Genomic DNA, 16,395 nt, shown 5'->3' with positions numbered 1-16,395 from the left:
GATGATATTTTTTTTTTTATGTGGATGATAGCCTGATTTGCATTCAGATCAGGGAAAAGAATTTAGAAGCATTGGATAGGGTGTTACTTTAAACCTAGTTTCTCAAATATTTTGTAAGCCCAAAGAAGGCCCAGTTGTTCTCCCAGTAAGTAAATTACCTTAGTCTGACCTTAGGTTAGGAGGGGTGCTCCCCTGATCAACAGAGAGTGGAACTGATTCTTAAATTTTCAGCTCCCACGGACATTACAGATCTTAGATTCTTTTGGGGAATGTTTAATTTCTTCTGAGATTTTATTGAGGGATTTTCAGAGAAAGTAGTCCCACTGCCTGAATTGTTAAAGGAGGGAGTAGGGGGAAACAGCCATCTGTGTTGCAGCTGGCAATTACTTGAAAGGGGGATGAAAGCTGTTCTGAGTCAGAGCCATGGAGCAGGGCTCTGCCCTGTGGCTTATGCCTCCAAAACTTTAAGTAAAGTAGACAGGGGATTCACTCCCTGTGAAAAAGGAGGTTTGGGGACTAGTTTTGGCTTTGCAGCATTGGGACTATTTGGTGGGACTGTCCTCCATGTTACTCAAAATTGCCCACTCCCTAGTGAAATGTGTGCTTACTGGCAAGATTAATAATGGCCATCTTTCCAGCCCCAGCATGCCCTAAGCAAATCAGCTCTAATCTGATCCTCAAGTGGGTACTCAAAGCATAATTAAAAGTTCAAAGGGTGGGGAATAAAGGGACTCAGGCCTGGATGGGTCTGAGTAAAAGTTAATAAGTTTTGTTTAAATATTTAGTGATACCTTCCCTATATAGGGAGCAGGAAAGTTTGTTTTGCTTTGTGTTTTAGACAATCATGTGGATGCTGGAGAATCTTGGAGATGATACACTCCTGTATGCTGCTTTTGCTGGTGTTTGGATTGCAGACCTGCTTCTTTGGTGGTGTGAATTCAGAACCTGTTGTGTTCAAAGTGTAGGGAGATTATCCAGGGATGACTGTGGAGTGTGAAGTAAACAATGCAGAAGAAATAAATGTTAATGTTGAGGACTCAGGAAGCAGGAAACAATGCTGCTGGCGTCTTTTTGGCATGTCCCACCACTGGGACAAAATGGATGCCCATGCTTCTCTCCCTCGTCCACACTTTCCAAGAGCTGATTTCATGTTAGTAGAGGGAAGACATAAGAACCCAAGAATTTGGGAATGCAGATAGGCAACAAACTCAAGTTATTTTCTCCTCTGTGAAAGCCACTGCATTCACTTGTGGACTGACATCCTGAAGCAGAGAGCTGTGGGGGAAAAGACAATTCATTTTAGGCTGAAATACTCCCTTTCATTCCCAAACACTGGACAAAAAGATCTGAGGGTGACAAAACTAAAGCTACACCAGGAGACGGATGGGAGGTTATTTTCCCCTGTACTTTAGAGGGGAAAAAGGATATTTGGATAATAAAGTGGCTATATGGGGTGCGTTGGTAAAATGGTTATTAATATGTATCCCTATATGACAGGGCAATGGCTACTGCAGAGACCCCATGGAGTAAAAGATATACAAGTGTGGATTTTGGAACCACTTGTAATTAATTTGATCTGAGCATATGTGGTTCAAACCAATGTAAAGAAACAATTGGTGATTAATACAATCCACACCCTGAAAAAGGTTATTGTGGACCTCACCTTAGCAAACATCTCAGCAATAGAACCCCATTGTGAAAAGTTTATTCAGCCATTATATGAGGGCTGGAAAAAAATGGATTAATCTTTATGATGTCCCCAGACAAGGGAGGACTGAGTAAAAAGGGACATATTGGGAGCATTTGGCACAGGGTTAGGATTTCTCAGTAGTATAAATGAGGAGCTGATTGCAAATAAAATGAAAGCAGTGAGGAACACATAAAGGAGTTGGCAATGCCCCCAAGGGTATCCTTAGATCAGCTAAGCTCCATACAGAATGGGATGGCACAGGTTTTAGAGGAATGGGAGCAATCCCAATAAAAGGAACACCTCTGCCTCTTGCATGCCGTTGGTGCCATCCAGAGTAATGTTTCCTTGGCCTGGCATGCATGCAAATGCAGATGTAGATTATTGATGTAGTAAAGGACATGATTCAAGATCATATGAGTGGGATACTTCCACTGAAAATCAGGAACATTATTTGGAAAAAATTCCACCTAGATTGAAAGGGATTTACAATCCTGGTGGAGAATGGTAAATTTTACCTATGATAAAATATCTGGAGAGATCACTGTATTTGTGTTATTAATGTTAGAATGAGAAATAAGGTCAGTTTCCCTCATTGTAGCCTTGGACCTTAATGTTAGTAAGACAGTGATGGAGCCCATGGACCACAGGGATGGGTAATAAAAGAGGCCCAGAGATTGAAGACAGTAGAATTGGCAGCCATTTTAGAAGAATCTGGGATTGGATATGAATGCCCCACAAATAACTTGCAGGCACAGAATGTGTGTTTAGAAATACAAGAGGAAAAATGTTATTATATTATTAATCCATTTGTGAATGAATTTGAGAGTGTGTATGTGGGTGATAATTTTGTATGTCTTAGAAGATGATGACCAGTGCTCATAATTATGTGCATTGTGTACTTTATAATCCCCATGAAAATAGGGGGTTTTGGTATATTCTAGCTATCGAAGGATGTGATTTTAAATTTTAAGTGGCTGAATTAAAATATAGCCAATTAAAAGTGAAATACACATTGTATTTAAATGTAATACCTGTACACATTGGGGTGAATTTAAATGGTTTTGGAGATATTGCTTCAGCATCCCACTTTGAGGAATTATTTACATGTTGCAAAACAGGAGGCATATAAGATTATGATTGCTGTTCATCACTCCACTAGTGAGATTAAACAAGTAATTGAGTGGATTAGTAAAGATCTGGAATACAAATGGTGGGACACATTGTTGAGATGGTCCTCCACAACAACAAGAATTTTAAATTTGGCTTTACATCCAATTGTGGTGACTTTTGGAATTTCAGATAGTGATGATAGTTTTGTTCCTGGCACTGACATGCTGGATGTGAAGGAAGATAGATAGATTGAAAAGCCTGTGTTGTTGCAAACCATGGATACTCCCCGAGGGAATCTACATGATTTCTATAACTACGTAGAATTGGGTGAAAACTGAGAGTCCCAGGGAGAAGATTATGTCTCTGTCAAGAGCCTGGAGCCTATGATGGGCCTCATTAGTAACTCACTGAACCCGTTGTGTACATGTGTGCAGATTGTAATATTAAAGATATATTATCTGCAAGGAGGGGTGTGTACTCCAGAATTTCACTTTCTGGCATGTACCCCAGAATTTGACGGTACTAAAGTCAGACATTTTGTATGTTCAACCACTGCCATCTGAAAACCGAATACCACATAGCGAGGAACAATCTTAGGCCTTTGTGAAGCAAGGTCAGACAGCTGCATATTTTCAGTTTGCAAATCAGAATGGGAGGATAGAACAGAGTGAGTGAATAGCAACTTTGGTTTAAGTGACCCTGACACATTGATGTTATAACTAGAAATGCGTTGATAAGAAACAATGAGTAGATGAAATTAGGAGAATTGTTGACCCACTAGGAATCACTAAGTTATGTGGTTTGTTTGAAGCTCTCTCTAAAAGATTAGAAGATAGATTATTCTTTAGAGTAGTCTGAGGGAGCTTTTCTTCAGGCAAGGAGCTGACATCTAAACTTCCCATCATCTGGATGGAAAGAGGGTCCCCGGAAACCCAGCTGGTGATCACTCTAAAAACCATCTCAGACTAAGAGTAACTATATATGGGATGACCTAAACCTAGTGTGTGTGTGTGTGTGTTTGCTCAAAGTCTAAGAAATTGACACAAGCAAGCATGCTCTTATCTAAAACTACTATCATTTATCAGACAAATGAGTTTTGCCCCATATTGATTTATTCCTGACACCTCCTGGAGAGAAACAGTTAAGTTATCACTGCTCTGGGTTCTGAGAAACCCCGGGTAAAGCTAGGTTTGACATGCCTCACTGAATGTAACAATGAGCAGAATTATGACTATTCTAACTCATAACCCTTCTATGGTCAATAAGGAGTACTTTAGTATATTCTAGTTGATGGTCATCCTCTCTTTAGAAGGATGTGGCAGTCAACATCATTACCTGCAATCTACCGCTTCCTTCCAAATTTTGCAGCATTGTTGCATTTTATAATTTAATCAGGAATAGGTGTACATATATCAATGTTCATATTCCTTTATTTTAATCATCAATTCCTTAACATGCACTTCAACACAAACCACACATTTTGATGTATGGTTAAAATGTAATAAAATAACTTCACCATACTGTAAAATACTACAAAACTGGTAAAGTTATATTAATATCATAACAACAACATATTATTGGTTGTGCTTATTTAACTGAGGAAATTACAACATTTTCCATTTGAAGGAGGTTACTTTCCTTATGTTTCTCCACCAATAGTCTAATATGATATGATCAAAGATGTCTTTGTGAAATGTACAATAGCACATGAGTAAATAATTCTTCCATTCACACTTACATTAGAAATAATTCCACTGAAGATGACAGACTTATAGTGGGAAAAACTGGTGTGAATGGATAGTCAGGTCCATTGTCTCTGATCCCGCAAAGCCTATGCTTAATTTTAAGTATGTGAGTCGTTCCATTGAACTCACTTGTTAACGGACCTAACCATGTACTTAAATGTAAACATTTGCTCAATTGCTTTGCCAGATAATGGTCTTACTCAACCATAGAACTGGTCAGGAAAAGAGATTTTAGAAACTTTTAAAATAGAAATTTCCAAATCAGATTAATAAAGTAGCAATCAGCATTAAAATGATTGTAATTTTGTAATCCTCCATCCAAGTAACATATTTATGGAAATGTTATTTGCAACAATTTGATAAACAGATCTCATGACTCGAAAAGATATTCAAACTGGAGTTCTCATACCCAACATGACTATTTCACAGAATAAATCAATATATTCTTTTAAATTTGATTCTCCAAATACTTACTAAAGAGCACTTGAACTGATAAAAGTGAATAAAGGGAACTTAAGACTTTTGATCCCTTCAAGTGGAAAGGCAAAATTTCTGTAGTCAGCCTTCCACAGTGAATGGGGGGGGGGGTCAATTTCAAGATTCTGACACAATAAAAACATGGGAATTAGCTGTGCCAATCAGTCACTCAGTCAGTCACCTATTACAAATATCCATATTATAATAGATAGAAATCAGATGCACTGATTACACACTCAGATATAAAAATGTCATGTCAGAGTTTAACCAATACTGTGCACCAAAGCAAGAAGTGGAGATAGCTGACTAAGAATATAAGAATGGCCATACTGTATCAGACCAATGGTCCATCTAGCCCAGGATCTTGTCTTCCAAGGGTGGCCAATGCAAGATGCTTCAGAAGGAATGAACAGTACAGGCAATCATTGAATGATCCATCCCCTGTTGTCCACTCCCAGCTTCTGGCAAACAGAGACAAGGGACACTCATAGCATGGGGTTGCATCCCTGGCCATCTTGGCTGACCAGCCTCTATGGACTTATCTAGTTATTTTTTGAATTGTGTTATAATTTTGGCCTTCACAACATCTTCTGGCAATGAGTTCCACAGGTTGACTGTGCATTGTGTGAAGAATTATTTTTTGTTTGTTTTAAACCTGCTGCCTATTAATTTCACTGGGTAACCCTAATTTGTGTATGTGAAGAAGTAAATTATTATTTTCCACACCATTCAAGATTTTATAGACCTCTGTCATATCCCCTCTTTGTTGTCTCTTTTCCAAGCTGAAAAGTCGCAATCTTTTTAAGCTCTCCTCACATGGAAGATGTTCCATAACTCTAATTATTTTTGTTGCTCTTCTCTGTACCTTTTCCAATTCTAATATATCTTTTTTGAGATGAGGGGATGAGAACTGCATGCAATATTCAAGGTGTGGTTGTACCATGGAATTATATAGAGGCAGTATGATATGATGATGATGTTTATTATGATATTTAGACTGGTGTTTGTGATGTCAACACAAACTTCAGAAATCTTTTTCCTAACATGGCAGTAGACTGCAATACAAACTGAGAATGCCTACAAGCAACTGTCAAAATCAAGAATGCAGGCTCCCCCCTCTCCCAACACCCCTAAAAACATGTGTATACATCTCTAGAAAGCAAGTCTCATAGTACATGTCCTCATGCCTGTTCACCCAAGATAAGGTCAAGGATGATTTATCAAACCTCCTCTGGCTAGCTTTCCTCATACAATTGATCATATCCAGATACATAAGCAGAAAGCCTGACAAGGAAAAGATTTGACTTAGATAGATGGGGAAACTAGAGCTAAGAAGTTTTGACAATAGAGCTGAGAAAATCTTAGTGATAGAAAATGATTTTACAACTGTGCAATAAAAAGGACCAATGGAGATAGTGAAATGATGTTGAAATGACAGAATCATGAGAGAGATAAAAACATGCAAATTTTAAGTATTCCTGCAAATGGGTAGGAACTGACATGGTGAGATTCATATAGACTTTTGTCACAGATATTATATGATAATGAAAGAAATCCATTATATATGGAATGATGTTAAAGAATTCCCAAGAGAGGCCATGCCAGGAAGTGAGAATAAAGAAATATCTTCTAATAATGGTGAACATTGTATAAATTAAAAAGAAAAGCTCTTACAAGCTATACGGAGTTAAAAGACATTCTGTATATTTAAACCATATCTTCAGTTCTCTACCCTACAGCCAAGAGGAAGGAATGAACCAAGATGACACTGCATGCAAAAGGGAAATCATCATTATTATTAATTATGTCAGGATGGATGATGAACAAAATTCAAAAGATGATATTTTTGCTTCCCCAAGTACATCCCATTCTAAGGGCCATATTCTGATATCCTTACTCATGATAAGTGGCACTGTGTTCCATAAATAATCCCAATGAAGTCAATGATTTTAGGAAGAGCTCCTTTCAAAGCTACAAATATATTGGGCATAACCTGGCACCATATTTATTTTATAAATCAGTGTATATTGAAGACATGCCAGTCAGGCATCTAGTTTCCAGTTTGATTCTGTGTGATGAATTATAATAAAACGCCTTATATGAAATATAAAATGAAATAAAATAAAACCTCTAGCTTTCCTTCTGGTTTCAGTATACTCAATAAATAATATTTTCAGTGACATCACGAGGAACAGCACTAGCTCCACGAGGAGAATTATGAGCAGTTGCACAATGACAAAGTTCTTCTTCATATCTGTGCCAAATAAATAGTTGCAAGCTGGCCAGTAGTGTGTTCAATGAAAAAATCCAGACTGCGAGAATGTTGCACTTGGTGCATGAGTCCTTGTAGAGAAATAAAAACGTGATACCCTTGATGATGCCACAAAAAGGACAGACATGAAGAGGGTTTTTGTTTTCAGATTTGCCATTTACTGGGTTTATTGGCAGTTTGTCATCTTAGATTTAGCATAATGCAGATGCCTAGCAAGGACTATTGTCTTGTGCATGGAAGCTGAAGCTGCCTACGGTATTAGGATGCCTAATTCCCATGAAAATCGATCGGACATGGGCATGCAAATGTCCTAGATTGCTTTGGAAATGTCAGCCAGAGCCATTAAGGTTTAGATACCTGATAAGAGCAGCACCTTTAGAGCCTGCCTACACTATTGGACTGATTGTGAAACCTTTACTAAACATGGCTAAGCAGTCATTCACATGAGTAGTTCCACTGAAGTCGAAGGGACTGCTCCTATGGGTAACTGCTCCCCATTGTTTACAGGCTGTCCCTAAGTGAGGGACATTTGCCAAACAAAATACATTGTTGCTTTGCTTGTCCTTGTAACAATGTAACAAATGTTCCCTGGTTAAGTCAATTGTATAGCAGTGTTTGTATCTGCTGTTCAAACTGGGGAGAGATCACTGTAGACTGCACTTGTTTAGGCAGATCAGAGATAGAATGACTGGCACTCAGATATTGCAAGCACAGCCAATACTTGTATAATACTTTGTATTAAAAACAGCCTCTCAGGCATTTAATAAGCATTGCAAGGTCAAGGCAATCCAAGAAATGGCTTATTACATTTTTTTCTTGGTGTAAATGCAGACAGGCACCAGCCATTTCTAGACTCTCTCCTGTTACACAGCAATTACTGCTTTCTTCTTCCTTCCCTCTGAGTAGGTAGAGAGGAATGCACAAACATTATTAGTTCTGCAACAATTTACATCTGTAAAAAGGGCTTGCAATATAATTGTATTAAATCTGATGAATCTGAATGTGTTGCTTTGTGATTTATATTTTGAGTTGTACATCAAAAGTGCATGAATGCTAGGTAGGTCAGGTATTTTGACTATCAGGTCAGCTATTTCTGCTGCCATCTTGCATTACATCATTCCCTGAAGATTTCCTCTATGCTATTACCTCTAAGTCACAGCTGATTTTTCTCTCTTTTTCCTGTCAGAGTATTTCCCTAAAGAATAATGTCTTACACACCAACAAGATTCAATATCCTTTTGATGGGGAGGAGGGTAAAAAAAGCAAATCAATGTATATGGCTTGCAATGGTCATCTCTTTTCTTCAACCTTAAGATCACTATCCAAATGAAAGCTAGTTACTATGAATCTTGCTATATGATGACCTTGAAAGCTGAAGTTCTTTATTTTGGATTTAAATTATTTGGCAGTGTATAAAAATAAACAATTAGGAACTCAGCAGGTTCTGCAAAATACTGAGTGGACTGAATTGAGCTGCTCAGTCCCTTTTGTCCTCATTGCTCTGTGGCAACGGTGCACATGTGTAGAAAAGTGGGCACCATGTAGGCTGCAATTTATAGTGTAAATGAGAATCAGGACCTAAGTGTCTTTTTCACTGCTGTGGCCTTACAGTGAAACCCAATATATCAGAGCACAGTAAAGGGCACTTAGTATAAATGAGAATCTGAACCATAGGGCTTGATTCTTTCAAGTGTTGAAGGCTCACAACTCATGGTGCAGAATGAAAAAGTTTGCACAGCTTCTTTTCTGTGGGGTAACTCATAGGACCCAGTACCTCTTGCAGGATGATGAACGACACCTAGGCCCAGATCTTCAACGTTATTTAGCTAACTAATTCCCATTGAAATACCTTTGAGGATCTGGGCCTAACTGCTTAAATAGGAGTTGTGGGTACTCAGAATTTCACCAAAGGTGCTCAGCACTGTCATAAATATAAAGGGAAGGGTAATCACCTTTCTATATACAGTACTATAAATTCCCTCCTGGCCAGAGATACCGAATCCTTTTACCTGTAAAGGGTTAAGAAGCTCAGGTAACCTAGCTGGCACCTGACCAAAAGGACCAATAAAGGGACAAGATACTTTCAAATCTGAGGAGGGGGAAAAGGCTTTGTTTTGTCTGTCTGTCCTGTGTGCTTGCTGGAGACAGATCAAGAAGGCAAGCAATCCAACTCAATTAGAATTATTAAGTAATAATAAGGGAATGTATTAGCTTACTTTTATTTTTGGCTTGTGATTTTCCTTGTCTAGAGGGGGGGTTGTCTAGAGGGAGATTTATCTCTGGATTTGTAACTTTAAGGTTTTGCCTAGAGGGAAGATCCTCTATGTTCTTGAGTCATTTGTTATTCTGTAAAGTACTTACCATCCGGATTTTACACCGGTAATTCTTTTACCTTTTCTTTAATTAAAATTCTTCTTTTAAGAACCTGATTGTTTTTTCAATCGTTTTAAGATCCAAGGGTTTGGGTCTGTGTTCACCTGTACCAATTGGTGAGAATATTATTCTCAAACCTCCCCAGGAAAGGGGGTGTAGGGGCTTGAGGGGATATTTGGGGAAGGTAGGGCTCCAAGTGGCCCTCCCTAAATGTTTGTTTAAATCACTTGGTGGTGGCAGTGTTACTTAATCCAAGGAATAGGGGAGTTTTTAATCTAAGATGGTAGAAATAAGCTTAGGGGGGTCTTCATGCGGTTCCCCACATCTGTACCCTAAAGTTCAGAGTGGGGAGGGAACGAAGAGGCAGCATGGGCAGCATTAGTGGAAGCTTTCCTATAGTGCATCACCAAAGCATATCAATCTGTTCCTCAACTTCACTCTAGAGGTGGGAGCAAAGTTAATTCCCTGGCCAGTGTGTACTCTTTAATTTCTCTAATTGAATCAGTTAACTTGCATCAATTGTGTTATTGGGTTTGTTGTCTATATAATTATCCACTAGAAACCAGACTTGAGACCATCAACTCCTTTTACATAGATAATTGTCAAAATATCATGCAATGACAACTTCTGTCTCCTCCAAGCAAAGTTATTAGCAATTAGCTTTGAATGGGATATAGAGGTAAAAGTACCTAAGGCTTTTTTTTTTTTAAATAAGGTAAAAGATATACAAAAGTTTTGCTACATAAATACGCAGCATACCAAGGATTGTGTTTGGTTTGCATGTCAATAATTTTCTCTCACCTTACAGATTCTATATATTTTCATGGTAATTGTGTGGAAAAAAATTACCTCCAATAATTAAGCTAATAATATGTAGTTTAATTTGTGATGATGCAAACCAAAAATCTAAAAAAAGAAATTGGTACACTTGGGGAAAATGTATTTTAATATATAGAATAGCCATCACTGACTGTAACAAAATAATATCTAACATGTCTTGTCACAACGGATGGCAGATTTTACTAGAACTTTGACTAATGAGTCCATTGTTTTCAGTCTGAATTTCTTACCCAACAATATAATTGCTGCTGACAAAAAAAGAGTCTGAAAACACTTTCAACAAAGGTGTCAAGATAATTTCCATTTTGACAATGAGCAATAGACCTCCCTCCCAGAGGCAAATGGAAAATTCTTTACCTTAAATGAGAGCTAGTTTTAGAAAAAGTGAGCTTGATATTTTCAGTTATCAAACAGTTTAGAATGAGCTCAATTGACAAAGACATATTTTACCAATTAACAAATATATAACAGGTAAAAATGATTTGTCAGCCCACTTAAGAATAGCCCGAGGCAAATGGCACAAACTGTCTTTAATACAGCACATTTTCTTCAGCGTATTTGGAGACTCTATAATGTATTTGGTCCTTAACAATAATCACCCCTCCAAATCAAAATTCATATGCTATATTTTTCTCTGACGGTAACCTGGAACTGAATTCACATAAATGTTAAATACATAAATGCATGTTAACTCTAAATCAATATACTTGTCTTATCAGAGACACACAAGCTATGTTCAGAGGTGTTTATGTATTGTGGACCACCTTCCCTCTTGGGTAGTGGGCACCACATCCTGATCTGTGATTAAAAGAGCATGAAAAGTAGGAGCGCCCTGTGTAACATCACCCCCTGGCCTTTTGAGTTTAGGCAGCAAGTCTATATGGGCATGGGTACCAAATGCTCTTTGCATCATAATCCTTGGCTTGCTCCAGGAAAGTCCCATTAGAAGTCAATGCTGCATCTTACCTTGTGTAGCTGCTATGATAATACTCAGCCACAGAGCAATCATCCAATGACTGGATGTCATCTTATGGTCTTATGCAGCCTGTAGGGATCATGGGAGCAGCTCTAAATTGGCCACTTCTTGCCTCTCTTTTAGACCTGCAGTATTGGAAAGCTGTGCCCAGTCAATTCTGTGTCCCTCAGGCTCCTGCTTTCTGACCTTATGGAATAGTCCCATACAATTTAATAGAAAAACATAATCTTTCTAAAGACTAGATCTTGGAAGATTCTGAACACCCTGTCCCCGATCAGGAAAGGATTTAAGTACCTGCTTCACTTTCAACAGGTGAGTGAGACTACCTGGAGCTGATCCACAGACTACTGAAAGACTCCTATTGATTTAAATAGGCTTTGGATCAGGCCCACAGAGAGGTTAGGAGATGACAAGCAGAATATTATCCTCATATTTAAAAGCTGAGGTTTAAAACTTATTATATAACATGTTGGCTGGACTGAGCTCGTCAAAAGAATTGCCTTTGTCCACATACCAATACAAGCAAAAGTTTTTAAAACTTTTATCTTTAAATGTATTTTTTTGTTTTGTTTAAGCTCCATATAAACCAACTAGTAGACTCAAGAAAGGGATAAATCCCAGAAATCTTTGTGGGAAGATAACAAAAAATACATACATAAATTAAAAAATCCGTTAACAGGTATTAAATAGCATCCTAACCTCAAACCTCAATATGTTTGAAAAAATATTCAGGTAATACATCTGTAACCCAAATTGTTTGATGGGGAAAAAAACAAAACAAAAACAAAAAACACACCACAGCCCACAGCTCTTTACATATCATAAAAAAGATGGTTTAACATGAGATCCTTTTAGAAATGAGTGTTGTATGTTTCTTTGTGCAGTTATTTTTATAGAATAATTAAAAGTGCCTTTATGGGAAAGTTCTATCAAATTTTATTAGATAATATATTTTCTATAGACTTTGTAAACTGAACTATAGAATGACTGTAGGACCTGGTCCAAATCCCACTGAAATAAACAGAAACTAAGTTAATGGGAGTCTGAGTTTTGGATCAGGCTTCTCTTCTCTGTTTTATTCTACAGGAGGGTTTAAACATTTATAGTAAAGATACACTCTATAGGACTTCACAAACATTGCTATAAGAACTCTATTTAATTGCTAAAAATCATTATCATTTTAATCAGTATCAGTTTTCCATAAAGGGATACTGCTCAAAATATACAACAAACAATTTTTTAAACCAACATTATTCAGCCACATATAATATATTACAGATCTCAATAAAAAAGAAATTATAAATGGAAAGGTAAAAATGGTAAAAGAATTAAGATACAGGCTTCATTCTTCTCAGTTACATCTGTAAATATCAATAGTGATTCCAGTGAAACCCACCAAGCTAAAACAGAATAAAGAGGATCAATCCTAGAGTATCTATCCCACTAAAGACAAAAATATACTTGCAGATTTCTCCCCCTTACTCATACCTCAAAAGAATCAGCACATGTTCTCAGCAGTCATTGTTCAGAATCCTGAAGCTCTTTAAAGTCCATGTTACATTTTCACCAGCTCACAATGTAACCTACTATAAATACCATGAATATTTTGACAGGTAGGATAATATTTTTAAAACTAATAAAACCACTGATTTCAAGGGCAACAGAGTCAGGGCAATACTGGGTGCTTTTAAATATCCCTTATTTAGTCCCCAGTCCTGAAGTGAATAAGTGTGTAAGGTTAAGTGTGTAAGTGTAAATCTGTGTCCCAATTAAATACTAAAACAAACTTGGAAAACATATGTGTGGGGGGGGCACACAGACAGAATTTAAAAACATACACTGTCTCTTCACTCTTGCTCCAACATCATTATGGCCACATCATAATTTATGATATTTTATCATTTATAAATGAGTAAAATCTGAAAAGATGTATAATTTATCCTTCAGATCAGAAATATGTATGTATACTCGAGAGATCTGGAATATATCCTTCATATATATATATATGTGTGTGTGTGTGCATGCATCCGCAGCCTGATTCTGAAATTTGCAAGCTTTGGCATCATGATCAATTTTCTGAAATCTTGTGGGTATTTTTTCTTTCTGTACAGATTTAGAAATGTAGCAACTGTACGGCACATTTAGCAACCTGGAAGAGCATCTTTGGGTTCTGAGCTCTTAAAACAAAAAACAAAAAAATGGGGCCTACACAAAACATTTAGTCAGAGTCAGAACGGACATAAGTGGTTTGCTGGAAGTGGCTGTATTCTGTGATGACCTTCCTTGGTACTGATATCAAAGGTCTGATCCAAAGTCCATTGAAATACTCGGAAAAATTTGAATGGCCTTTGGATATACTTTAAGTGGGGGGCAGATCAAGTATCCAGTGCTGCAACAGTTCTGTACAAGTGGACCCCTGCACAACTGCAGGGCTCCACTGAACTCAGTTCAGAGTAGAACATACTGTGAGACTCCTCCATCAATGTACTTTTATATCCACAAAGGCAGGCTTGTCTGACATGCCATGAACTCACTGGGTCTCTGCAGGGCACAAGTACCCACCCATGCTAATCAGCTTAAACAATTAGGGCCCTCATTTGTGTGCAGGAGGGGTGATTGTCCAGGGACCTCTAAATTTTGGTGGATTTATTTCTTACACATTGTTAATTTACCTTTGTCAACAGGACATTTCCAAAATAATCCTGCAATCTCAGATGTACAGTATAAGTGAGTTATCCTTTGTCACAGAATATAGCTGTAATTATTCATCTGATCATAATCTTTTAAAGAAATGTATAGCAGTCCCTGTGAGTGAAAGTAGGTACAGATAGAACCATAATTCAGTACAAATTAGATTAACTGTTTTAGATTTTTGTAAAGGAAAAATGGAAAACTATTTACTTACAAATATATAAAAATTAAGTGCTGATCCATATGGTTAGACAGCCATTGAATTTAAAGAGCCCCATGTAGGGTCAGGGGTCTGCACATTTGATGCTCTTGCAGCGTTTTGAGTCTTACATTCCTGTGTTATGAACTGTTAATGATATCAAAGATTCAAATATTTATATTGGCTAAAGAACAAAAGTTGCATTAACAGATTTTTTTAAACAATGATTCTAGTGGAAGTCAAATTGTGAAGGTTGTTTGGCACTTTGCAGATAAAATAATTTTGAAAATCATATTAAATAATGGAAAGTATGGTAGGTTTGCAGTGCATGAACTAGGAAGCAATACCAATCATAAGACATTGGAATTAGGTTTCCAAAATACTCAATTTTCTAAAAGGTAATAATCATCATTAATGCCTGAAAGGAATTTTCAAGATCAGAAAAAACTTACACTCCATTATCTTAATTATCTAGATTGTGCTCGGTTCTACTTACAGCTTATGCCTTGAAATGACATTCCTTTAACAAAATGCTAGAACTACAAGACATCCATTTTTCATAATAGTTTGCTTTTGAACTGCTTCAGTGGTTAAACTAGTAACCCCCAGTCCTCTAAAACCTTATAATCATACCTACTAATTAGGGCAGAGCTAATCAGCCTCAGGTTGCCTTATTTAATTAACCATCAAGGGCCAGATTCTGATCAACATTTTTATAAAGGGTAACAGTACCTTACTCTTGCACGTAGTCCCATTGTTTTAATCAAATAAGGTACTACTCGATGTGAAGAAGACTGGATGAATCTGGCCCCAAAATCAAGCCTTGCTTTTTGTGCCTGATTCTTCATAGTACCTTAAACAGTGTTTGTTTCTGCCTTTGAGCACACCTACTATAATTACTGTTTGTGGAAACAGCCACATGGAACACCAAGAACAATGCACCTAAACAGCCACCTGCTGCATCAAGACTAAGGGCGTGTTTATATAGAGACGTTGTGCGTGACTTGCCATTTAATATTGTTGAACCAATAAAACCCTTCTAAGAGTAATTTTTTTAAATGTAAACTACCAGGGATTCATTACCATATTTCTGCTTTTATGGAAGGGAACATGTTTTTTCCCCCCAAAGTAAACAACAGACTTACTACCCGAGTGCAATGAAGAGCTAAAAGCCATTTCATAACTCCAAGCTGTTTTTCAATCTTGGCTGAGCAGTTTCTTCCAAAGTCCATCAGAGATGAACCCCTAGGGACAGATGCTGTGGGAGTGAGCTTGAAGGAAAATCCTTTCCCTAATCAGCATTTCTCAAAGATAATTTATGTCGGCCTGATTTCCAAAGATTGGTTCTGAGATTGCACATGTTGGTCTGGTTATTTCTCCAGGTTCCTGTCAGAAAATTGCATGGCTCCTAAGTTCTTTTCAAAGAAAGAAGCTTGTGCTGCTTCACTAGCAAATTAATTGAATCCTCCTCCACCAATGTACTTTCATGTCTGCTGCTTTCCCAAAGGCAGGCTTGTCTGTCACATAATCACTCTGCTACTATTCAGCAATTGACCTGATTCAGGTACTGGGAAGGAACAAGTACTCCTGTGCAATCAAACTGGGTCCAACGTACACCAAAGACACCTTGATAAACTCATTTAATACTAGACAGGAGTGGTAAGACAGATATCATCTAGTAAGGCAGACTGCATTGGTGGAAAAGAGTTCCTTTGCAAGTGATTTGTTTTAAATCTGTTCATCAAGAAGTAAGCATGAGAATAGGGTAATGTCCGGGCACACACTCTATGTATATTAAACATGCATGCCCTCAGCTATGACAGTGGGGATGCTAGCTGATTTTGGAATCAGCATAAAATACAGACTTATTTGGGAAACTCAGAATGTCAGGTTTGTCAAAACTGACAAAAGCAAAATCCACAAGGGAACGGTTCAATGGCACTTTTGTTTGAACTGAAATCTAAACAATTCTAAACTTGACACTGAAAAGTAATAAGTTCCAAATAAAATATATATATATAT

The sequence above is a fragment of the Trachemys scripta genome, chromosome 2, assembly GCF_013100865.1.
Source record: "Trachemys scripta elegans isolate TJP31775 chromosome 2, CAS_Tse_1.0, whole genome shotgun sequence".
NCBI lineage: Eukaryota > Metazoa > Chordata > Testudines > Emydidae > Trachemys > Trachemys scripta.
Note: the sequence above shows the minus strand (reverse complement) of the source record.